The sequence below is a fragment of the Podarcis tiliguerta genome (assembly GCF_965153285.1).
Source record: "Podarcis tiliguerta genome assembly, chromosome: 7".
In the NCBI taxonomy this organism is placed as follows: domain Eukaryota; kingdom Metazoa; phylum Chordata; class Lepidosauria; order Squamata; family Lacertidae; genus Podarcis; species Podarcis tiliguerta.
Genome location: NC_139540.1, coordinates 54,250,134 through 54,275,490, shown reverse-complemented (window position 1 = coordinate 54,275,490; position 25,357 = coordinate 54,250,134). Strand labels below are relative to the sequence as shown.

Here is a 25,357-nt window from a genome sequence, read left to right as displayed (position 1 = left end):
ATGTGGCCAGCATGACTAAGCTGCTTCTGGCGAACCAGAGCAGCACACGGAAATGCCGTTCCCTTCCCGCCGGAGCGATACCTATTTATCTACTTGCACTTTGACGTGCTTTCGAACTGCTAGGTTGGCAGGAGCAGGGACCGAGCAATGGGCGCTCACCCTGTCACGGGGATTTGAACCGCCGACCTTCTGAACAGCAAGTCCTAGGCTCAGTGGTTTAACCCACAGTGCCACCCACGTATGGTGCTGCCAAATCCAAAATAAATTGCCATGTAGAAGCGCCCATAATCTGGACCTTGCCTACATAACCAGGTTGGCGTTATGCAGCCTTGATTCAGGAAATCTCCCACTATTTGCTAAAAGAAGACAAGCGACTGGGTGAGATGCAGCATACTGCAAGTTGCATACAAAGAGAGGGTGTGTGTGTGTGTGTGTGTGTGTGTGTGTGTGTGTGTGTGTGTGTAAAATTCAAGAGCTGGGATTGTTTAAATCTCAAGACTGTTCTGGCTCACTCAAGCTGTTTTTGACTGAAGAATCAACTCAGACTACCTGTTTGAGCACTGCATTTGTGTTAAATAAGTGGGTAAGAAGAATGCTGAATGCCTTATTTGCACATTAAAAGCTGATAATTAATCCTGTATTTTAACTCTACAATTGTCAACAGCTATTATTTCCCCGAGAGCCTGACAGTTCCATGGATAAACTGGAGCTTAGTCCCATTATAAGGTTCTATGAATAGGCAGCAGGACAGTTTGTACAGCAAACCCCAAAGGCTGTTAAATGTGATACTGAATCAATTTGCAGCTAAATTAAAGGTGAGGGATGTGAAATGTGGGACGGATTCCAGCAAAACAGGAAATGTAACTCATAGAAGACTTGCAGGGAGTGGGGTGGGGGTGGGGAGGATGCAATTAAGCAGATGTAAAGATGGAAGAAAATGTGTTTTAAACCTTAACACTTCCATTGATTCCCCCCCTTCCCTCCTTGATGTGTTTTGGCTGCACATGTATTGAGCTGAGAAAGTGCTGAAATATTGTGATCAGAATTATGTTTTCAAGATCCTCCAGGGCAAATCAATGGGAGAGGTGACTGTTTTATAACTTCCCTTTGAGGGAAGTCAGCAAGCAAAATAAATGCAACCCAACCATAGCTATTTAAAAACAAACAAAAAACCCTGCAATAAACTGGTGGGGTTTTTTATTTTTTGCAACAGGACACCCCACTGACTTTTATCTAAGCTCATTAGGCTTTAAAGCTGGCATCTAGTCACATGAAAAGACATGTAAATCAAAATAAGGTCCTAGGTTTATGCTGAATGTTAGCTGAGGTCTGAAATACATCTAAGACTTTGGTTCTAGATACATTCGTTTGGTTAAAAGTCAAAAGGATTTGCATCCAAGAGAAAGAATGGCCACCCATTTGGTGATGCATCTTATTCATTGTTAATCATGCACTAAAATGCATCATTAGTTGTGTGGTGTATGTATGTATGTATGTATGTATGTATGTATAATTTGAGCATATCACTCTGGACTTAATACAGAGTATTTTGTGTCCCGACAAAGGTGTTTGCTGAAATGCGCTGGGACTAATAAACTACATTACTGCGCACTTATATGTTTTCTCTCCTCTTGCTATTTGTACCCAGAGCCAAGTTACACAGAATATTTACATCATATGGGGTGGTGCTTATTTTCAGCCAGGCAGCAAGGGTGACTGACGGCAGCAGAATGGTGATGTAATTGTCCTCTCTCTCGTGCTTAGCTGTTACTCTAAGTAATGCTGGATTAGCACTGGGTGAAGTCACAGCACAAATAATGCAAGCTATTGCATTATAACTTGCATCAGGTTCAGTTCCATCCCTTGAAAAGCGCTATGTGGCTGACCTTTTACACCGTTGTGGTGCCAGTGGAAAAACAACCTTATGCTGGTTTTGAATGCCTCCTGCCTGATATTTGTTTCCTGTTCTTGTTTCACTATCATTATGGCATGCAGGCAGCTGAATGGAAAGATAGCAAAACTCTGGCTGTGCTGAAATCAGTGACAAAACTTCATTTATATCAGTGAAGCAAGGATTTAGGCATTGTATGTGCAATTACCCACACCCCCTCTGTGCATTCACAGACAAAACTGGCTGGGTTTGGCTGAACAGTGGGAACAGGATAATCGTACCCATAATCTTATTAGAGGAAAATAGGTTCACAAATAGTGTTCTACTTTTGTTACCGGCCTCAATGGCAGGGAATGGATTGTGTATACTTTGCAATCATAAGTGCCCATTATAATTGTGAAAGTGTTTTGATGCATTAAAAATATATCTGAATGTCACTACTGCAGCCCCAGCAACAAAAGAAGGGAAAGAGAAGAAATGCTTCAAAGGCCAAAATGTTTGAAGATTATAAACAGCGTAAAGCTGATACACATCAGCGTTTGTTTCTCTGGCTCTGAAAGAAGCATAACTTTTCTCTTTTTTTTATCCTGTGCAGAAGAGCAGGTTGCAGTCGCAGTTGATGAAAATTATTCAGTTGCAGTTGCGTCAGGAAAACCAATTGTGATATGCATGAAATTTTTAGAATATCTTTGCCAACTCTCTTCTGCCAGTGGTGTGGATTTGCATAAAAACAGCGTTGGCCAATGAAAGGCTGTATAGGTAAAAGAATTTTTCTGCCACCCAGCCTCTTGTCTGCTTGAAAGGGAGTTTTTGGTTTCATGGAACAAATAAAGCATGAAGCTAAATAATTAAAGCCTGGCATTAAGGGACAATGTAATTTGTCATTATCTGGAAACTATTTGTGTGTTTCAGATAGTGGAAGATTTTTCTTTTTTTAAGAGAGAGAAAAAATCCTAACACAGAAAAGAAAAATATCCCCGGTAGCATTTGGAAAATATATACTACCTCTGGAAGGGGGGGGGAAAAACAGAAACCAAGTGGAGCACATCTGCTTACTGGAAACTTAATACTGTTATTGTAAGGTTTTGTATAACTCACTTCCTGTCTTTATACTTACACAACAGGATATTTAAATTACAAGGACAACAGAGGAATGAGGCAAAAGATCCAGTTTACTGCTGTTGATCACAAATATATAGTCTCTGATTAAACGCTCACTTTTATGAGGAAAGTCACTTTCAGAAATAATTAGTAACCACAAGGTCACTCCTTAATTAAACAAGCCCAAGTGATTAACATCAGATTTACTGTTTATTAACTGTTTTACCATGCTGCTTTTTTTTAAAAAAAACACTTTTACATAGTGGCAAGCAGTAGTCATGCTACACAGGGAAGTCTTATCACCATTTCCATTGCTAATGTAGTCTTTGGGGTTTTAATATCTCAGCAGTAACAAATTGCATCAGGATGAAACCTGGTACTGAGATGTGGCTTCACAGTCACACTTTTTTATTGTACCAGAATACAGTCGCCTCAACTGGAGAGGTTGAAAATAAAGGAAAACAAAATAAAAAATGAAGCAATTGCCAGGCTCAGTCACCATTAAGGGATCTCCTTAATCTGAACGATTTTTAAATTCCTATTTGGAAAGCTTTTCATCTAAAAATAAATATATCCATTTTGCCCTTACAAGCTGCTGCAACGCTGATATGGGTTTATGGAAGTATTTAATCTATGGAGGGGAAGTAAAATATATGGATGCTCATGGGGTTGAAAGCCGGCACCTTCATGTGCAGAACAATTATGGCCATAGCTGTCAACTTTTCCCTTTTCTTGCAAGGAATCCTATTTGGAATAAGGGAATTTCCCTTAAAAAAAGGGAAATGTTGACAGCTATGATTATGGCTTGGAGTTGTGTTAAAGCATTCAAACTGCAATCCTAACCATGTCTACTCAGAAGTAAGTCTAATAGGGCTTACTCTCAGGTAAGTGGGTTAGTTTGTGGTAAACAATTTAGACCTGGGTAAAAATGGCCTCCCAAAATCCTCCATGACTGTTCATGCGCAACAAAATGGGGGGGGGGTGTTTTGTGGGGTGTTGATGAAATTTTCCGAACAGTTTTTCCTCAAAATTTCAGCTCTTTGGACATGTTGTGGTTTCTTGAAGGATGACCCAGGGCCATAGGAAGCATTGGCTCCTCCTTTCTGATGGCATGGAGAAAGAGCTCTGATTTCAAAGAGGCAGATTTTATATTGCATTCCCTGCTGCCATGGAAACTTCTTGGGGTACTTCACTTCTAACATCAGAGCTCCTGTGTCAGGATCAGTGTCGGATTTATGTATAAGCTAAACAAGCTATAGTTTAGGGCCCCACTCTCTTGAGGCCCCCCCCCAAAAAATTATAGGGGAAAAAACCACTGGATGTACATTTCCAAAATATAAGATAAAAAGCAAATTACTTTGATAAAATACATATTTTGTTATGTGCAAATGGCTTTAGACACTTATTAGGTCCATAAATTAGCATATATTCAACACAAAAAAAACAGCAACCATTTATTGTTGACAAAGGACAGCTGGACATATAAAGAGTCCCATTACCTTCAGTAGCTTAGGGCCTCATCAAACCTAAATCTGGCCCTGGTCAGGATAGGGCAGTCTGCAGTGGGGGAACGAAATGTCCTAGGTCACATCAGTTCCCCAGCACTGGGGAGAAAACTATACCATTTGCAATCAGAGTAAAATCAGATGATAATGAACCAACATCTGGGAAAGGATGGAAGAGCACAATGTCCCACCAGCAGGAGCCTGGCAAAGGACTGGATCAGGAGATGAACTTCTTTTGGTTGTCCTTTCCCTCCATCTTAGAATTGGAGCCTAAATGCTCATTAGTTCATATTGGTGGATGAGCAAGAGTGTTGATGGGGTGGGGAACCTCAGCTCCAGGGGCCAAATTTTGCTCCCCAGGCCTCACTGTCCTGCTCTGTGGCCAAACTCAGGCTCTAGCAATGCAGAGCTCTGGCATTGCTTCAGCAACAAATGAAGAGAGACAGAGTTCTATATAGGCAGCCCTGTATAGGGAAGTTTTTAATGTTTGACGTTTTATTGTGGTTTTATAATTTGTTGGAAGCTGCCCACAGTGGCTGGGGCAACCCAATCAGATGGTTGGCATATAAAGTATTAACATCATCATCATCATCATCATCAACAACAACAACAACAACAACTGACTCCCAAATGCAATCCCCGCCTGCACTGGAAGATGTTTCTTCCATTAAAGGGGCCCATTCTGCTTCAGTTGCATCCTACAGTGACAGATTTGGGGGTGGGGGCTCTGGTTTCTCTGAGTCTTTTGTAGTGGAGTCTTCTGACTTTGTGGACATCCTTGGGCCTACAGGATTGTCTGGTGGAAGTGCTCTAGGGACAGGACCCCTTTTAGTTCACAGTCCTCAACCTCGTTTCCTGAAGAAGGAGAACCTTACTCCAGGTTCATGACACTTTCTGTCAGAACTCTCCCAAGGCCACACTCTGCACCAGCCCTGCTTCACACACCCCCACCAATGTTTGCCTGGGATACTGCTATTGTGCTCCTGCCCTGCGTGTGGGCTTCCTGCAAGCATTTGATTGTCCAGTGTGGGACCAAAGATGATGGACTAGATAGGCCTTCAGTGTGATCCATCAGGTCTCTTGTCATGCTCTTATATTTAAAAGAACCCGACGGTCCATTAAGCAGACTGCTCATCCATGTCTGGAAAAAGTGTTTCCCTGGTAGCAGAAAGCAAGGAATGCAACAGGAAAAGCAAAAGATCAGTTATCTGACAAGTTACAAGCTCCAATTACTCTAGCAGGCACGGAGACAGCTCTTTCTACATCTCAGATGGAGGTTAGATCCTAAAATGGCTACATATTTGCTTAAAACGAGAAGCAATATTGCATTACTTGCTTTCGTTCAGAACATTCCTCTCAGGACTGAGAAGGTAGGAACAGGGCCTCTGCTGACCCTTTGAATTGCACCCTGTCTACATGTTTGGTCTCCACCATTTCTTTTAAGAAAGGAAGTAACAGGCATTTCTTGGGAAGCAGAACACAAGGATATTACCCTATGCTGTAGGATCACATATCCTAATTTGAAAGGATGCATTGCTGTGTAGTGCAAGCTGGTCCATAGGACTGAACCACTCAGATGTGAAAATATATTGCACTGGGTTTATTATCTGTTTTGTTTATTTGTATAGCACCATTTGCCTAAGCCACAGGGCAGTTTAAGACAAAATCAAATACAGTGGTACCTCTAGCTATGAACTTAATTCGTTCCAAGGTCAGTTCTTAACCTGAAACTGTTCTTAACTAGAGGTGTGCTTTCGCTAATGGGGCCTCTTGCTGCCTCTACACTGCCAGCACATGATTTCCATTCTCATCCTGGGGCAAAGTTCTCAACTCGAGATAACTCTTCCAGGTTAGTGGAGTTTGTAACCTGTGGTGTTTGTAACTCAAGGTACCACTGTACCTAAAATTGGGGAGGGGGAGTTGGATTGCTTAAAACAGAAACACAACTCCTCATAATAAATCACTAAACAACAATTATTAATAGCAGCAGCAACAACAACCAATCCAGTTGGAACCAGGCTAGGGATTTATTCCATGTTAGTCCTATTCAGAGTAGACCCATTGACCATCACTGCACTGTATATTTGGGGTCTATGGACCACAATAAAGCTGTTTGTGTGTGAATAGACCCATTGGTGTTAATGAACCTAACATACGTTCATTCATTTCAATAGGTCTACTCTGATTGGGACTGGCATTGGATACAACCCTGAGTGAGAGCCCTCACACTCAAACCCATATAAAGATTGAGTCATGACTAACATAAGCTGGAACTGTGTCTAAGTCTATCTGAATGCAACCCTTTGAAATCCATGCTAAATAGTTCAGACTCCTTCGGAAAACCCTCCAGATGTTATTGGACTCCATCTCCTATCAACTTCAGATAGCCTGGCCAATGGTCAAGGTTTAAAGGTGTTCTATCTAGTGACTAGTCCAGCAACATTTGAAGGACACAAGTTCCCAACTCCTGATATGAACAGAGCAACACGGTTCTGTATGGTTGGCGCATCACTTCATAGCAGTAATCATGCAGGTCACTTGTGCTGTGTAGTTTACTTTCATGGCAATAGCGCGCGCGCACACACACACACACACACAAATTTAAATATTAATGTTGGCCTGGAAATAATCAAGCATTCCAGGGGAACTGCATAATTGCCACTTTAAGGCTGTACCTTGGAACCTTGACTGCAAGGTGTGTCTGTGTCGGAGTCAAGAGTGGGAAATGGCAGTAATGTATACATTGGACCTGAGTTTTTACGTATTAAGATATCCTGGTTAATTTTTCCTGGAGCCTCCTGAATTAACATATGGTTATGCCTTTCAATTCAGGGGGCTAAAGGAGAAAATAGTTTGTGTACTCTGACTTTGCCAAGTGATAGTTGTCCATCTTAATCTAGGAGAAGATTGCTTTGGACAGCAGCTGAAGCAAAGGTCGCTTCATTATGCACAACCTCTTTTTCTTTAGCAAGTCTTCACTGAAATGAAGAAGCCATTATTCCATTGCCTTGTGTGTGTGCGCGACATTGTGCACAGAAATCACATCACAGGTTGCAAAAATATTTTATTTGGCAACTGCCTATATGTGTATGGTTCCCCCCAACAAAACAAAAAAAAACACACAATGAAGAATAACAATCCATAACAGCAAAAGCAACCAGTGCTTTGCCCTCCCACTTATATCTCATTATTCCACTTCCATTTGCTATCCAGAATGTTGCTCCTTCCTCTGTTGCTCCCAATAGTCATATCAACCATCACACTATCCTTAAGCACACTTAAGGATATCATGAGCGAAAGGCAGGTTAATCACTGACTTTCTATAGACTTATGAGGTTACTTAGGAAGTTCTCAGGGGCTGCCCCCGCCCTTTGGGAAAACTTTTGTGCTTTAATAGCCAGCTGCCCCGTGGAGTTACTCACAGTATAATACACCTTTTCTGTACAGGTTTGAAAGGCATACTGTAAAGAAAGAAAAGGGGATTAAATTGTAAATTTAGGAGAGAGAGAAACCAAAGAGCATGTTTAGCTTCTGTATATGTGGCGTATGACTAAAATATCTTCGAGTTCTCACCACAAGTTTCTTAAGGTTCTGCAGCCTCTAAGTAAGGCCTTTGTTGATATGAGTACTTTGCTTGTTACAGAATGCTCAAGGTTTATTAGTTTTGGAGTTTTAACAGGGGGAAAGCAGCAAACTGTTCTCAAATTTTGCAGCCCATAATAACCCACACTGGCTTTTAAACGTAAATGAACACTACTGTTGGGTGGGATCATGAGCTGTATTTACAATAATAGTGTCTCGATCCAAATATTTGACAGACTATCATACAAATTATTTGTTTCAGCTCCTTCTCAATAGCTTCCAGCTTCCTGGGAATGTCTATAAAACATGGATGGTGTAAGGAATATTGATAGAGAAAACCGGCAATCTATTTAGCATTAAACTTTAAAGCAAAAGGAGTAAGTGGATGATTTTGAAATGTTTCAGTTTCCGACTATAAATATGCACATATTCATGGACTGAGATTGCTAGGGATGACAACTAATTTATAATACAAATGTATTCAGCATACTTCCTCTAAATCTTAATCCAAGTAATCTCAGAAAGATAAATAACACATACACACAGCTAAGAAATCCACCTTCATGGCCTATGCTCTGGGAACGATGGGGAAGATACAGTTGTGCTCTATCCTTATCCAAAGAGTTGTGGAATCTGCATAAAGGGCCGAAACCCTGGCTAAATCACACACAGAGCTGTAGTAACCCCTGGCCATGAATGCAAACAACCTACCGGATGCAAATGGGTTATATATTAAACGACAGGAAGCCAACCAACAGGCTAGGCTATTTTCAAATCACACACACTAAATAAACAGCCTAACAGTTATTTAGAGCTGAGACTAGAACGTATCAAACCAGGAACGTTGATGAACAAAACTTGCAGTGGACAGAATTTGAACAAGGTGAGGATGAAACTTACTGAAGATAGCAGATTCCTTCTTCTGGTGAAGGACTTTCAGGGATTAAATGTGAGAGGGTGTCATGAACTGGCAGGATGATGGGGAGGAGAGCAAGGAAGAAGGGTATCCCAGCGAGGGGTGTAGCCAGGACTGGGACACATCCGTGCAAACAGGAGGTGGGAAAGGAAGTACTCACAGGGTGACAGAGGATGGCGAGGCGATGGAGGTCAGAGCACAGGAACCAGAGCACCAGGATCCATCACCAGAATCAGAGGGGCCCTGTCTCTATAAATACAGTGTACTCTGAGGCGTAGAGAGCAGCAGGAGGGGTGCCCTAGGGGCTGAGGCAGGTAAGGACCCACAGGTTAGGCTTGCTAGCTCTGGGAGAAAGGGTGTGATTCCTCAGCTGAAGTAGGCTTGGAACAGGTGAGGGTCACACGCCTTGTCAAGCCCAGATGCTGAAATCAGCATGCAAAGAGCAAAAAGGAAGCAGAGCTGAGGTGCTGGGTCTACTCAACTGCTCAAGTCGTTGGACCTTGGCTTGGATGCTCCTGGATCTCTAGGTGACTGTGCTTCAGGTTTGACTCTGGACTGTATCCTGACTGCTGGACTTCAAACGGTACTTGGATTGACCTTGGACTTTGCTTGTGTGGACTGACCTCCAGACTTTGAACTTTGGTCTTGGCATACTGACTTGCTGCCAGGTAGGCTGGGGGTTCGGGATAGAAAGATGTGCCCAGGTCGGAAGAAATCGGCATTTGCCTTGGACGCTTTGCAATCGTTAATCATGCTCAGAATGGGCAAGGAAGTGCCATAGCTCAGCTGTTTTTCAGCAAATGCTTTGAATGTAAACTGCCCCATGTTAAATCCCTGGCATCTCCAGCTAAATAGTCTGGTAGTATGCAATAGAAATCCCAGTGAACCCACTGCCAATTGGGCCCCATCTCCACTATGTATTTAAAGCAGTCTCATACCATTTTAAACAGGAACTGCTTTCCGCAAAGAATTCTGGAAACTGTAGTTTAAGAGAGCTGAGAGCTGTTGGGACACCCCTATACTCCTCACAGAGCTACAGTTCCCAAAGTGGTTTAACAATCTTTCCCTCTTCCTGGGGAACTCTGGGAACTGTAGCTCTATGAGGGGAAGGCATGGCCACACAGTGGCATAATACAGTGGTACCTCAGGTTACAGACGCTTCAGGTTACAGACTCTGCTAACCCAGAAATAGTACCTTGGGTTAAGAACTTTGCTTCAGGATGAGAACAGAAATTGGGCAGCGGCGGCAGGAGGCCCCATTAGCTAAAGTGGCACTTCAGGTTAAGAACAGTTTCAGGTTAAGAACGGACCTCCAGAACGAATTAAGTTCTTAACCCGAGGTACCACTGTACTACTTTTAATGTAGAGTACAGAAGCACTTGAGTAGACAATATTGGGCCAGCACCAGACTCGGTATAAGGCGACTTCAAAGGACGGTGTGCAGAATTATTCCAACCTTGCGCAGCAAATAAAATGTGCTGGAGGAAGGCCCTGTTTTTAAGTTCACTCTTGACATTGCAAAAACATCGCATCGAGCATTTATTTGTCTTTTTTTGTACAGTGAACCTTGTGTAAAGTGGATCCATGGGCCAATCTCAGGCTGCCAGGCAATTAGTATATTAGAGTTCAACAGTTAACCGTCGATGTGAAAGGAAAATAAACAGTTGGCCAAAATGTGCCATGAGAAAGTTAGGATATGTTTCAGGGTAGAACTCTTTATTGAATTTGTCTCTCTTTAAAAATCATTCTATTTGGCGGCTTCATTCTTATTGCTAAGGGTGTGATCGACCACATATGTGGCATTCTATAGGAATTGTTTTGAAACCAGCTGCTGCTGAGATTCTTTCAGCTGAGGCTGAAATTAAGAACAGGTTTCATAGGTTTTCTACCCGCTGTGAATCCATGATGTAGTGTATAAAAGCGCATATGGCTAAGAATGTTTGACTTCTACAGTAACTTTTTTTAAAACTTCCATATGTAATGATTTTTATAAAGCAATATTTATTCTATAACCATTCATTTTATTCTATTGTATAATAGGACTCTTGGATTATTGGGTAGATTCATCATGGAAGGGCTTTTGATCCAGTGGACATCTCTGCTAACATGAAGGACAGGGCAGACATTTATGTATTTGTATGTTAGCTCCTCCAGAAAATCAGCTCCAGAGTGTTGCAGAATCCTTCAGAACAGAATAGAAAGGTGTAATTGGTGAAGCATCTTCCCTCCCCTTCTGTTAGCAGAGGCATACAGTGGATCAAAAGCACCTTCATGAATGCAAGGCCACCAGTGGAATTCCCTTCATGAAGTAGTCTTTTGGTTTTACGTTTAACCAAGTGCAGAGAAAAATGCCCTTGTGTTTCTCTCTGTCTGTGTCCCCCACATTTTATGATGCACTTAAATTTAAACCATCTCCTAGCACAGTAGTGGGGGATCTCAGACCTGAGAGCTGAATGCAGCCCTCTGGATTTCTGTTGACCCTTGGCCCTGCCCACCACTGGCACATGCCCCTCAGAAAGTTGCATTAAAAGGAACGGGGCACAGCTGACTTATGTGCACTCCGCCGACACACACAGGATTCGGGAACGTAACCCCTGCACAAATTGGTCGTTGCCTGTAATTATCTTCAGGACTGCATTACCTTATATACCCCGGCCTGGTTGCTGTGTTCCTCAGGAGAGACACTTCTCAGCTGTGCTGCAGAGTCATGGTTCACTTTTTATCTATAAAAACAAAACAGGACTTTTAGTGCTGTGGCCCCTGCCCTCTGGGAAGCACTCCTAGTAACAGGCAGGCACCTACTGAATTGGCATTTAGGTGCCTACATTTGCCTACTCGGGCTTTCCTGAGGGATAATTCGTTCAGTTGTTGTCACTAGTTGTTTTTATTAGTGTGGTGTTATTGTTGATTTTACGATGTTCACCACCTTGATTGTTTTATGTTTGGAGGAGAGAAATATTTGCAAATAAATAAAATGTATAATATATAAATAAAGGAAATCACAACTGTTTTTAAAAACTGAAAGAGGAAAGGAGAAAGAAGTTACAGGAAAAACTCCTTATATTAAAGTTTTGTTAAAGCATCTTTCAGGAACTTTGTTAAAATAACCATCAACTTGGCCAGAAAGGAAAGGTTTGTGAGAGACAATTTAAGCAGTGAAGCATTTGAAGGGGAAATGAAGTATTCATTATGTCTACATTCACTTGATTATTTCTGCTATCAGGCAAAATTTAGCCCCATCTCGATAATAACAGCATGCCAGAGTCCTCTTCTTCTGCAAATTCTCGTTAAGGCAGTAAGACATCCTATCTAATGGAAAAACTACCAGGATATAAGGCTCTTTATAAACTCCTGAAATACTATCTTGTTGCCAGAAGCAAGAGTTGCATAACAGGCTGGAAATCTAACAAGGTTAAAAACGTACTTCATATTTTCCCCCAATGGAAAGAAAAGGCATTGTTTCGCATTGGGTGGATTTATGCTTGACAAGGCACAACAGCTTGACCCTAGAGCTTGTAGTCGCATGGAACATCAGTATGTAAAATGATGCTGGACAAAAATGAAGGGATTGCCCTTATGCTCACTTTAGAATAGTTCTGGCACCTCATAGCTACAAAAGAATGTTCAGATTTTTGTGGCACAGACAGTGTTGAGTAAGAGGCTTCTTTGTAGCAGAGTAAAATTCATCTTGCTGACAGCTGTGAGCATTACTTCTTGAGCAGACTTTTAGCCAGCTTTATGCACAAACGGACTGGAATTCGCATGTGTAGGTTGTATCAAAACCACCATTCTTGTGGCAATTAAACTTTGCATGTGACAGTGGTGTTGTCTGTGTTTTATAGCTGTAAACTGCAGATGCTATTTTTATCCATTGCTAAGTATTTTGAATGGAGCATTTCAGTCCCAGAATGGGGAACAGTGAAATAAAGTAGAAATAATAAGTATATACCAATGGGAAAGAAAATATACAAAGATTACATTTATTCAAAAATTGGACCTTTCTGAAGATATCTGCTCTCTGCAAAGTTGCAGCTTCAATCTTATGCATACTTACTTGGGAGTAAGTATTGTGCTTCAAAGGCCTTAATCTTGTTTAGCTGTACTTATGTCTGTATTCAAATTCTTATTCGGGGCGGGGGAAGGGATGAAATTTTTCAGTATTAACTAACATCCTGTTACCTAGCATGGAAACTAAAACAAATGCATGTTCTAGATATGCTTCATGGAACACACATGTGCCATGGGTGAAATTACAGTTGTTGCCCAGCCCTTGGAAAAGTTTCATGTGGCCTTTCCTTCCTACCCCCAGTGCTTCTCAGGACCTTTTCTTATCTAAACTTCCACCAATCAGTCTTAAGAATGAGTGATACAGCACAGAGTCTCATCAAAATGCTATTTTCCTGAGCTTGAGAAAGCCTACTTCCAAATGCTGAGCAAATAATTTATTTGACTCTGGCAAAAGTAAATAAATGTTTTCCTGTTCCTTGTACTCCATTAGACAGAATTATTACACATAGCAAACTATAAATAGCAAAATATGTATTGAACTATTAATATCCCTGACATTCTCGTACAGTATTGTATTGTAATTTAACAAAATAATTTCAAATTGGAGTACTTCTGTAAGATTCCATTGAGACACAGAATAGAAAACAAAGCACCTTTAAAAGAGATTGATCAAATCGGAAACTGGGTTGTTTATCATTTATTTCTTTGTTATCATGTAGCACAATATTATTCCTATCATAATATTATTCTCTGAACCAAGAAACAGTACAATCCATTGGAAGATGACGATGAAGAACATCTATAGATTGAAATTATTTGGATCAAGTAGCTCTCTGCTACTCTGCACAAAACAGCTTACAGTGAGATTCTAACACTATGCAAAAGTAAATCCTGATGATTTCAATGGAATTTACTGTCAAAGAAGAGTATATAAGAGGGCATCCACCTTAGTGGCAATTTAATTAAAATGTGTTTCTCTTTCTCAGTTTTATTTGATCACAAACCCTGTTCACCTCTCTACAAAATTTAAGGCCCAACCAGGCAGCCCTTTCTAAGATGTTTATTCCTTTTACTGCATAAGGGTGAGCTCTGTGAAAAGCATTTTTGAAGGACCACATAATGGCACAGTAAGCTTAACTCCAAACATTCACCTGACATTTGCATCAATGCCAGCCATGTTGTTGAGCCATCATGGCTTATGCTGTCGAGCTGCTCCCGCTTTTTGTGAACACAGCGTCTAAAGTAATTAGTGCTTGACACAACACGGCTCACAAATGAAAGAGATGGGTCATGACATTCTTGCAACGTGGAGAAGTTTAGGCATCCTGTCCAACTTTCACTCCAGTAACTTGTCACTTTTCCCCACTTGGAAAATTGTTAGCCTCATATTATAGCTTTAAATGCTGCCTAGCAAAGCTGGCTTACAATGGATGCTTTAAAAGTCTGCACCAATAAATGCTCTTCTATTGTGTGCACTATAATGGTTAGAAAATTTGCACAGCACATTGTCGCTTGTATAGGATTTTATAGAGTGAAATCGTATTCCTGATTTACACCTGGTACAAAGCAGAAATTACTGAAGTGTGTGTATGACGAAGAGAATAAACTGCTGTAGTCTGTGTTTTGAAAAGGACATGCAAGAATGATGAAAATGCAAAACGCAACCTTTTGAGTACAGATTAACTCTTTTTTCTTTTTAAAGGAAAATAAAATATTGATATGATATACCAGTCTCAAGCTGCTGTCAAAAATCACTGAAAGGGGCTATGTATACACTGAAGTATGAGTCTGTGGTATGGAATGAATCGAGAATGCCCCCAAACGTATCTCACTCAGGCATTCATGCTGAAACCAGCAACAATTGTCAATGACCTTTAACATGTTTGCTATTCAAATTAGCGCAGATCATCAATTGTACACAGCATACATAGTTATGTTTTTGTGTGTTCTTCATTACAAACTTTCCCTCCATTTTCTTCTCCCCTTTTTTTGATCTCCAAGTGTTCCCTGACTCCAAGTATTTATATTTATGAGTTCAATTTGCCACCGACAGCATGCATGCACGCCCCTCCCCCAGTGACTCTGCTTGCTGCCGGAGTAGATTCTGTCGCAAATGGGAAGAAGCTGGAGAGGGCTTATGCAGAGGCTTCCAACGTTATGTGCACCAAATACCACAGCACTAGGTAACCGTTTAAACTGAAGCAGAGGCATCCTTGATTGTCTGGCTTGCAAAGAACCACACTGAAGAGATTTGGACAGCATGTTCCTTTTAAGTGCTTAGTAATCACTGTTGGGCAGGGAGGAGGGTGGAGGAGGGCGAATATGCAATGGAAGGAAAATGGAAAGATCGAATCAACACTCCTCAAAAATTTCGCCTTTGCCAGTTATCGCACACTACAGTACTAGGCAAAGACTAAAACAAAGCTCCATTCTTACCCCCAACACATCCAGCATCTAGCACCACAATTCAGCCAATTAATTTGAGGCTCCCAATCTCAGACAACATATATCAGCTGCATGTTTGGGCGATTGAAGTGAGCTTTAGGAAGCATCCTGGAAAATATGAGATAAACTTTGGGGCTTATCTTTTTTTTTTTTTAAAAAGGTATATGGCAAATGGATTTATTCTGAGAAGTTCCAACTCTTTCCACTGTTAGTTAGCAGTATTGTCTTCTTCTTAAAGCCTCTTGTTTAAAAGAAAGTGGGGGGGGGGGGGAGCAGGATTAAGCCACTTCAGATATTATGACTCCTCTCAATGGGTAACATGTTTGCTTAGGGAATTCCATTGCCAAACATATTGGATAGTATCCAACCAGGGCATACTCAGAGTAGACCCATTGAGATCAATGGACTTAAGTGAGTCATGATTTGAAATGAATCATGTCCATTGCTTTCAATTGGTCTACTCTACCTTGTTGACTACCGTCACATGATACAAGCACACACATATTTGTCCTGTATATGCACACTGTGGTTGATAGGTTTTGGACAACACCCAATGATACAGTCGTGTTTATTTAAAAAGCTGCGATGCAAACTGACTTCATAGTTGATAAATGTCTCATTCTGACACTAAACAATGTATACCTTTAAGAAGGAGCGAGCATGTGTGCATAGCTTTCTCTTTCAGCTTCCAGTACATTGCCACATGAGATTACTGTACATATATAATTTGTGTGTGGGTATTCTAGTAGTACAACATGTACCTGTGATGAAATCAATGCACCCAGAAAAGTCACACGTAGCAAATGTCAAACCAAGATTTCATGTAGAAGTTGTCTGTAGCAGACGTCTCTGAATTAAACAATAACAGCAACAATTTAACAAGAAGAAAATGGGCAGCCCCATAATATGCAATAATGTTTTTATTTCAAAGTTGAGATACCAGCACCATGATATCTATCGCGAGAAAGTGGAAATTATACAAAATTGCATACTTAGTATGTGAATATATAGTTTCCTGTAATCCCCATCTATGTAGTCATTTGGCTGAAGCAGAGATGAATAACAGATCTGCTAATGAATCAGTCCTGTTAGTGGAATAATTGTTTTTTATGTGACTCGCTTTTGGCTATCTAGACTTTCCCCGCATAATACAAGAACTTTGTGCTGATGAGACAATAGTAGACAGTGTGTGCATTTAATATAGAACAGACCATTCGCCCGGCTGGGGGAAGACGTCAACCTATACGCTGCGAGGAAAAAGACCAGGAAAAGGAGAGGGGGATTCCTCCCGTCGCCCTCCATCCCAGAGCCCTCAAGGGATTCCCAGATGGGCTAAAGGGCGGCGGAAAGTTTGAAGCCGGAGGACCCCTTGCCCAGGGCTTGGCACCGAGGGGTGTAGAGACGCCCCCCTCGCTGCTCGCCGGAGTGGAGCTGGCGCAGTGAATCATGTGCAGTTCTTTCCTTATTGCCTTCAGCGCATGGTTTCACCTTCAGGTTTCTTGTTTGTCTGTGTCCTCCAAATCGCTTCACCTCAACTGCAAGAAGGTAAGGGGATCGGGAAGAGATTGTTAAGCCATTCTTTCTCTCCACTCCCTCCCTCCCTCTTTCTTTCTTTCTTTCTTTTTCTTTCTTAAGTGCTGAGGAAGAAGATGGGAGGGGATCAGAAAGAGGGGGAAAGAGGAGGAGAGAGATGAGAATATTCTTAATACGCCCGTGGGAAAAACTTCGCGTTTCCAATTAATAGTTAATCTCGCTCGGTAATTGAAGGGACTTTTTACAGAAACGATAACTTTGGGCTCTTTGAAAGGGGTGGCGGGGTGGGGTGGGGGTAGGGAGAGGGAGGAGGAGGTGAAAGATGATTTTTTTATTTATTTTTTGCTGGGGCTGAATGGATTGTCGCTATATGTTATTTTTTTTAAAACTGTGAACATTTGGACTTTGTACAGAGGGGGGTGGGGAGGAGATCTCGCATGCAAGAAAGAAATCTGGCTCTTTTTTAAAAATGAAATGTTTGCGGGCTGCGGGAGGGAGGCGATGCTTCTCCAGCTTGGGAACGAGCCACTTACATTATTAAGGGTATTTGCAGATTGGATTGATTTATTGCTTAGGGTGTGTGTGTGTGTGTGTGTGTGTCCTCTTCCCCTCGCCACTTCCCTCTCCCCCCCCCCCCCAAACCACTCCTGATCCTTTCCCATCAGCTGAATTAAAAGGAATAGTTTATCCTGGAAAGTTGAGGACTGTAAATTAGGTGGAGAGGAAGGGAGTCCTTGGAGGGCAATCCCGGAGATGAGTCCTGCCCATTGGATATACCGGGAGGGGGGGGGGAGAGATGAGAGGACTGGTGTGGGGGGGGGGGCAGAGAAGAGAAATAATGCAGACATTTTGTCCTATGAAACCCTCCTCTTCCTCCTCCTCCTCCTCCTCCTCTGCCCCTCCCATCTCCACCCAGAATTAGCATAATACTTGCAACCGTCATTTGAATCAAGCTGTTTCGACAAGTTGAGGAAACTTTAGAGGGGTCGGAGTTGAGCTGCAAGAAGTCTCAGGGCGCAGGAGGCGTTTCTCCTCCAGGTTAAGGTGACAGGGAGATGGTCCCAATTTTGTGCTCTGGCTTTCGGGTCGCTTGCCCTCTGCAGCTGCAGCGCTCTAGAAAATGCTGCCCACTTCCCCGCGGCAAAGATCTTGCTCCAGAAGCGCTGAAAAACTCCCAGCAGTAGACCAGGACGCTCTGGAAAATGTGTATTGGGTGGATCTAAGATCTTGCAAATTCAGGCAGCGCCCCCCCCCCCAGCTTGGAATCTAGATGTAGACGGATTGTTGTTGTTGCTTCTAGACCATTTCTGGAGATCTATTAATGCATGGTCTTTATCTAATCCAGATGTAGCCCCCTGCCCCCCTCTCTCAATCCCCATTCAGTGCCTTATTGTTGGTTTACATTGTGTGTGTGTGTAAAAAGCGATCTGTGTAACCTGTGGAATTTGAAATGCAAATAAAAGCCCGTGGGAGTTGAGGCAGAACAAATCAGCATTTATAAAGTGGGGAAAGATTTCATGTCTTTGAAAGCATAGGGGGCGAATTCTCTCTTTCTCTCCCCCCCTCCCCAATTCTATTAAAAAAAGAAACCACCGGAGTATTGAACAGTGACGTCAATTCGTCCCTTTTCTAATGTGTGTGTGTGTATGTTGTTGTTCTCGTTGTTGTTAATGTCTAAAAAGCGGGCATGCGAAGTGCTTACAGGAAAACAGATTACAAGATTAACATCTGTTAACATGATCGTTTATCTCCAGCCAAAAATAGGTCAGTCCTTTCTTAAGGAAGCTCGATTGGTTGACGCATGATTAAATAATGAAATTAGACTAATGAGTTCGCAAATTAGACAAGAGTTGGGGGTGCTGTTATAACCCAACTGACTGACCTGCAAGAATAAAAATCATAATGGTAATGGTAATAATAGTAATGGATTCAGAGACTTTAGGAGATCAATGTAAGGTCAAAGCCTCTTTCAATGGAGTGACACAACTCCTCTCACCTCACCTCTGGGTCCCGTCCTCCTCCTCCTCCTCCTCCTCCTCCTCCTCCTCCTCCTCCTCCTCCCTTTTCTCTCTGCTTTACAGCTAATAGTGTGTTACAGACTCCAACTCTCGTTTTTTCCTTTCTCCACTGAGGTGATGCATTAATATTTTCCATCTCCAGTGCTTATGGTGAAGGAGACCAACTCCTCCATGGATAGGGATGTTTGTTGCTTCCTAAACAGTGGGGTGTTATTTTTGGGAGAGGTGGGGGGGGAGGGGTTCACACAATGTGACACACAGTGGCAAAGAAGAATGGGAAACACCGATGCAAAGTAGCTCTGCTTGGCTTGACTCTGCCCTCCTGCAAAGATTGGCAGACCCACCGTCCAATCAGCAGCTCCAGCCCTCCTTACTGCCTTTGCATTGCAACTCCACATTACAGGCTCGGGGAAGCGGTGCTGTGCCCTTGCGTTTCTCTCTCTCTCCCTCTCTCTCTCTGTACGTGCATCTGTCTTTGTTGGGATATACGTCAGTATTGAGATAGGTAAATTAATACTTTCCCTCCCCCACCACCCCCGCCCATCTGCTGTGAACTAAAATCCAGTCCTTGGGACCAGAAACTCGAATAGTGAATAGAGAGTTATCGTGAAGGAGCTGGTTTTAAGTATCAAGTTGAGACCTGCTGAAGGCAAGGAAGTATAAAATGATCTATGGGTGTATTTGAACAATGTGGCAGACTCGCTTATCTGAAGGGAGAAAAAGGTGGAGTGCATCCAGAAATTCCACCCATTTCCAATCCGAGAATGATTATTTATATCACTTTAAAAGCCCATTGCTGTTAAAGACGGTTTTGTTGTTCTTTGGCCTTTAAGGTACTGCAGATTCACACCACCTCCATAACATAATGGGTGTGTGTTTGTTTGATTTCTTCACGGTTTTCAAAGCAGACAGCTGTGTAGCCAAATAATAATAATAATGAATCAGGCAGTGCCCTCTCGATTCTTTCTGCACCAAGTGGTGTGTTTTTTTTTAATGCTCAGAAATAATTTAAATGTAAAAGTCCGCTTTAGCAAATGTCAGATTTAACCATCATGGCACAACAGCATGACTGTTAGGCAGCATACTTTGTGAATGCCACACCACACAATGAGCACATTCATGGAAGGAGCAATCCTATACTATGCTTCAATTATGTTAGGCTGTGGATCTGCAAGATACTCTGCCTACGCCCACCATGGCAGCAATGTCCATCCCACTTGCATACCTTGAGAGATTTGGCCCCTGGGGTGCAGGCAGTGGGGGGGGGAGGCCTCTGCCAGAGCCCATAAGCTCTTTGTCTCCTTTAGAGAACCATCCTGAGTCAGATTTTTCTAGGGGGTTAGGGAAAAATCCATGGGCGTAGCGAAGGGGGGCAGGGGGGTAGCTGAACCCCCTAGATCAAGCAAAGCAGTAGAAATACTTAACTAACTGACCAATCACATCGGTTCTGCCCCCCCAAAAGTCCTGACCCCCCCCAACAAAAACCCTGGCTACTCCCATGGAAAGATCCCAGTTTACAATTTCCTAGACCTAGAGGGAAAGGGTTGTATTCAGCTAGGTCCTACCCAGAGTAGACCCACTGAAATCAATGGAACAATGTAAGTCTGTGTATTCATTTGAATGGGTATACTCTGAGTTAAACTAGTATTGGATACAGCCCAAAGGAGTAACATGTATAATAATGTCAAAGTCTTATTGAACAGCATCCAGGATGGTGGAGGTAATTCTGGAAGGAAAGTACAGTGTGTGTGTGTGTGTGTGTGTGTGTGTGTGTGTGTGTCTGTCTAACTAGCCACTCCAGCAGGGAATGTACAGTGGCTTGACATAGACATGAGGGTAGTAGCTCCATATTAAGGACATCTTCACCTGTTGCATCTGTCTGAAATAGAGCTTTTCTTCAAGTCAAGAACGAGGAACCCCTGAGAGCATGCTGGTCACTGTTGCAGGTTATGGAGTGGATTTTGATCAGGATGAGTGCAAAATGGGGAGTGGGGTGGATCCTGTAGCTGTGGCGATCAAGGGAAAGACAAATACTGTATTCAGTTTTTTACTGTTACTTATTTGTTCTGTGTATGTTTACCTAAAAACCAATAAAATGATTTTTTTAAAAAAATAAGAGAAGAGAGAATATCAAGCAGTAGCCAACAGGTCTCCAGCATAATCTCTGTAGAGGGATGCACTGTGGGTGCCTGTGAGCAGGTGAGAGAGAGCAGTGACTGGTGCTGCCTGAGTGCTCACCCCTGCTCCTTCCCCAGCCTTCCTGCCCTCCCTCTTGTGGGCTCCCATATGTGTGGTGCTCAATTCCTGTCCTACTCCATGCATCCAGGTTGTGATCCTGTAAGGCAAAATTGTACCTGAGTGTCTCACCAGCAGTGGCCATAGTTGCGGTGGAGTGCCTGGCCTTTGCCAACAGGTAGCCTTGTTGGGAGGCAAGAGAACATCATGTAAAAGGCAGCAGGCAGTGTGGCTGCTATAAATAAAGCTGTACAGTTTAGACAAGATGGATGTAGTCGCACATAGCAAAGGGGATGCGGTGGAGGGAGACACTTGAAGCAGGCATACATTACAGGATGTGTTCCCCCCTTTATTTACTTAGTCGTTGGTGGGATGGAGTGGAATTTGGTGATAGGAATTTGGACCCCTATGATGAGTTACCTGCTAGGGTTCTAGGCAGTGGGCTGAAAGATCTCATGTGCGTTGTGAGGTCTGTCTGTTTTGTGCTCCTTTTGTCATCTTTTTCATCAGCAGAGTTCTCCCTTGTGAGCTCTGTAGGCGGGCACAACATGAGATCAGAGCAGCATTCAAAATTCGCCAAAATTCGTTTTGAACCTGGCTATCAGTCACTTGCAACCAAGTGAAGATGTGCGGGCGCCAGGATGGTGCCTGATGTCTCCACCATCTGGGGATCCAGGCCTGGGAATCCTTGGATCTTGCCTGTTTTCATACACTAACAGTGCATCCTTTAGAATTTTATTTGTGGGGTTTTATCTGCACAACTGGAACGCATTTCATTCCATTTTGGTAACTGTAACCCTGGTTTAAGGAGCCATTTGGCACCTAGCTTATATTCCCGAGTTTCTAACATTGGATCAGAGTGGTACATAACTCTATGCACCCTATCAGCTGACTTAGGATGTCTCTGTGTGGGGTTTATTTACTGATGGTGGTGTGCTATGAATGGGTCCTATGCTTTGCCATGAGGATGTGACTGGAGTGATTGTCCATACAAGGGTGGCTTAAATCCCCCCCCTTCCACTGATATCTCAGCTGTTTGTGTGGATTCTTTGTGATAGGCTGAGCACTGGTGTAATATTGTGCTATTGATGGGGATGTGCCTGTGGACTGAAGGATTGTAGGATATGATGTCTGTAGTTCTTCCCTGTGTGGCCCATGACTCTGCCTGATGTTGGCCTTTTTAATCCTGGAACGGCTCTGCCAGCAGAGTGCTCTACATATCTGTCAGGGCGACGGCCCATCTGGCATTCTGCCTGCGTAGCATGGCTTTGCCAGTTCCTACGGCAAATCTCAAGTATACGATTGCACCCTAAAAATGAATAGCTGCAATGCATCCTTCCCTGCTTTGTGCTTAGCAAATTCTTTGCTTTGCGATTTCATTTGTTTCCTGTTATATCAATATTATAATTGATTCTGGTTTTGTATGAGGAACATACTGCCTGTTAGTGTATTGATTGTTCAGGGCAAATGAGGTTTCTGTGCTTTCCAGGATAAATGGTTGATTTCTTGGGTTTTTCCATGACCTGTAGTTGGGTAAAGGGGCAGGATGGACAATTGAAGGCCTAAATTTGCCCTTTTGTCTAGAAGCCAGCTGCCCACTTCTTTCGGAAGATGGTCAGAACTATTTCTTGTTAGAGAGAAACCTGAGTAGGTTCAAAGAAGAGTCCTTTATGCTTTGGCTTTGTGCCACATACTTTATTTCATAGCTGCTATGCTAAATGAGTTAACTACCAAAGGGTTTTTCATTAACTCACTTGGCAGCCATATATTTAACTTTTTGAAAAAGGAAAAAAAAAGAGTGTAACTTAAAGAGGACAAAACCTCACACGAGGAACATTTTGCTATTCAGTGGCATAGTTTTAAGAACCAGATTTATTTATTTTTTAAATTGTTTCCTTCTATTTGTTCTCTCCATTTCAACCTGGGACCAGAGTGGGTGGGGGAGATCTATCAATATTTCAGCAGCTAGTTGCCAGAGGCAAGCAGTAACTGAATATGGTCCTCACCCCCTGAACTCCAATGTGACCAGTCCCCTCTGTTTTATTAGGTCAGGCATGCACCCATTGTTACACACTGTGGTGTTAGCAAGAACATTGTTCATGTTACAGAACAAGCCATGGCAGCTTTCAGGCCGTGTGGTGTTAGCTGTGGTGTTGTCTGTTTTCCTGCTTGACACCAATAGCCAAATCTTATGTATACCTAGTACTATTTTTCCAGAAAAAGAGGTGCTGGGACTCACCATGAGTGCCTCCCTTGTCCTCTTATAATTATAATGGTGCCCACCTGAGAGATGCCCAGAACTGAGTTTTGGTGAGTTCTGGCTGAAAAAAGGCCCTATGTATATCCATTTATTCATGATTACATTTACTGTATATCACACCTTTCCACCACAAAGCTCAAGGTGGCATAACAGTTGCCTCTCACAACAACCCTGTTCGGTAGGTCAGACCCAGAGTCCGACTAGCCACAGTCATTTGGTGAGTCTCGTAGCCAAACAATTATTTGGCTATGACATTGTAGCCACTACACCACACTGGTGTAGACTTATGCACTTCTTGAGAGAAAGTCCTACTGAAATCCCTGGGGCTTCCATGGTGGGTGGGTGTTTAAAAACCTCCATAGGATCAACCTGTTTAAGCATATTTGCACTTCCCACAACTGCCATGCAAAAAGGGAAAACCCACTTGGCTGAGATGTATGTTCTGCTTTCTGCTCTGTATGCACAGAAATAGTGGTTCAAAAGTGCACTTACAAGCACAATCCTATGCGTGCATAAGCCAGAAGTACGTAAACCCTATTTTCCCCTCCAGTGGAACATCTTCCGAAGCAGAATGCACAGCCTAGGGTCGGAGGCCGAGGCTTCTGTCCTCTGTACGCTAACCCATCGAACGCAACGGGACTTCCTCCTGAGCAACCATGCGTAGGGGGAAGTGCGCTTTTAGGATTATTTCTGAGAACTACTGCAGACATGCCTGACAGACCCCCTCAGCGACATTGGCAGCAGTTTGGGAGAAAGGTAGTGTGGTTTCAAGGCAGCTGTTTGCAGCGGGATAGCAGGAGTGGCTTTGCTCTGCCCTATCCACTGTGTCAGCTTTTATTATATTCTGGGACTACAATTAACTATCCCAGGAGAAGCAAAAAAAAAAAAAAAACAAAAAAAAACACACACACACAAACCCTCAGACAACCCAACACTGGTAATAATCAGGATAATAACTGATGTTTGAGATTTTTGAGTGGGGCTTGGAGCTGCAAAGATTGGGGGACGGTAGAGATTATACCTGTGAAGGACAGAGCCAGAGCTCTGTTTCCTCTCCACCCCCCACCCCAAAAGCAGCTTGTTGCTGTGTGTTAGTCTGGAGGAAGGAGGGAGGGGAAAGCAGCAGAGAGGCGAAGAAGGGAGGAGCTTCGCCCTGGCAGGCGGCTCTCACCCTCAGTTGTTTTCTCCCCCTTTTTCTGTAGCCAGAAACGTCACACAGCCATGTAACTGTAATACAAGAAGTGAAAGAGGCAGAGAGAGAGAGGGAGGGAGGGAGAGAGAGAACAGGCACAGCTCAACTTCTAACCCTTAACAAAGGCAAAAAAAGAAAAAAGAGAGAAAGGATTTGTCAAGGCGCTACCCAAAAGAAAAGAAAAGTGGAGGTGGGCGGGGGGGGGGGGGAGAGACCGCTGCAGCCCCTGAGAAACCAGGCGAGGCTCAATTTCTGGAGGAGGAGAAGCAAGCAGCTCTGGAGGTTAGAGCGCTGCCCTCTTGGATTATGTGGGGCTCCGGTTGGCGGAGGACACTGACTCGGGAGGTAATTGCTTTCTATTTTCAACTTGAGTTTTGTTATTGTGGAAAAGGGAGAGCAGCGAGGGAGCGTCGCAAGGCGTGGCGAGCGCAGCAATTGTTGCACAAGTGTTTAAAAGGGAGGAGGGAGGAGGGAAAGCATGAGGTGCAATGGTTTGGCTGGGTGGGTGGAAGGGAAATATGCAGCATGCACAGATGTAGATAAATAGTTAAGATGCCGCACAGCGGGGGATTAGTCGCCTGCACCCCCCACCCCACCCCACCGCCTCCAATCGCTGGGAAGCTTTCCTTGGGGAAAGAGGGTACTGGGGAAACTGGGTGGTGGTGGTTTCC

The 25,357-nt window shown here is 43.0% G+C and overlaps 1 protein-coding gene and 1 long non-coding RNA gene across 5 annotated transcripts in view; both read left to right on the top strand.

Moving 5' to 3' along the window:
• The first annotated feature begins 1,644 nt into the window (after nucleotides 1-1,644).
• Nucleotides 1,645-2,744, top strand: LOC310681802. The gene is made up of 2 exons (XR_014513634.1): nucleotides 1,645-1,738; nucleotides 2,487-2,744. It is a non-coding gene; the product is annotated as an uncharacterized lncRNA (long non-coding RNA).
• A 13,914-nt stretch (nucleotides 2,745-16,658) lies between these two features.
• The window catches only part of ZNF516 (zinc finger protein 516), a 111,019-nt gene continuing 102,320 nt past the window's right edge, over nucleotides 16,659-25,357 (top strand). For 2 of the 4 annotated variants that reach the window (XM_083449125.1, XM_083449127.1), the window contains exon 1: nucleotides 19,982-25,031. The gene's annotated coding sequence lies outside the window, so the exon portion shown is untranslated. Of the gene's footprint in view, nucleotides 16,994-19,981; nucleotides 25,032-25,357 lie in introns of those variants that run through there. The other 2 variants (XM_083449126.1, XM_083449128.1) reach the window with 2 other exon arrangements.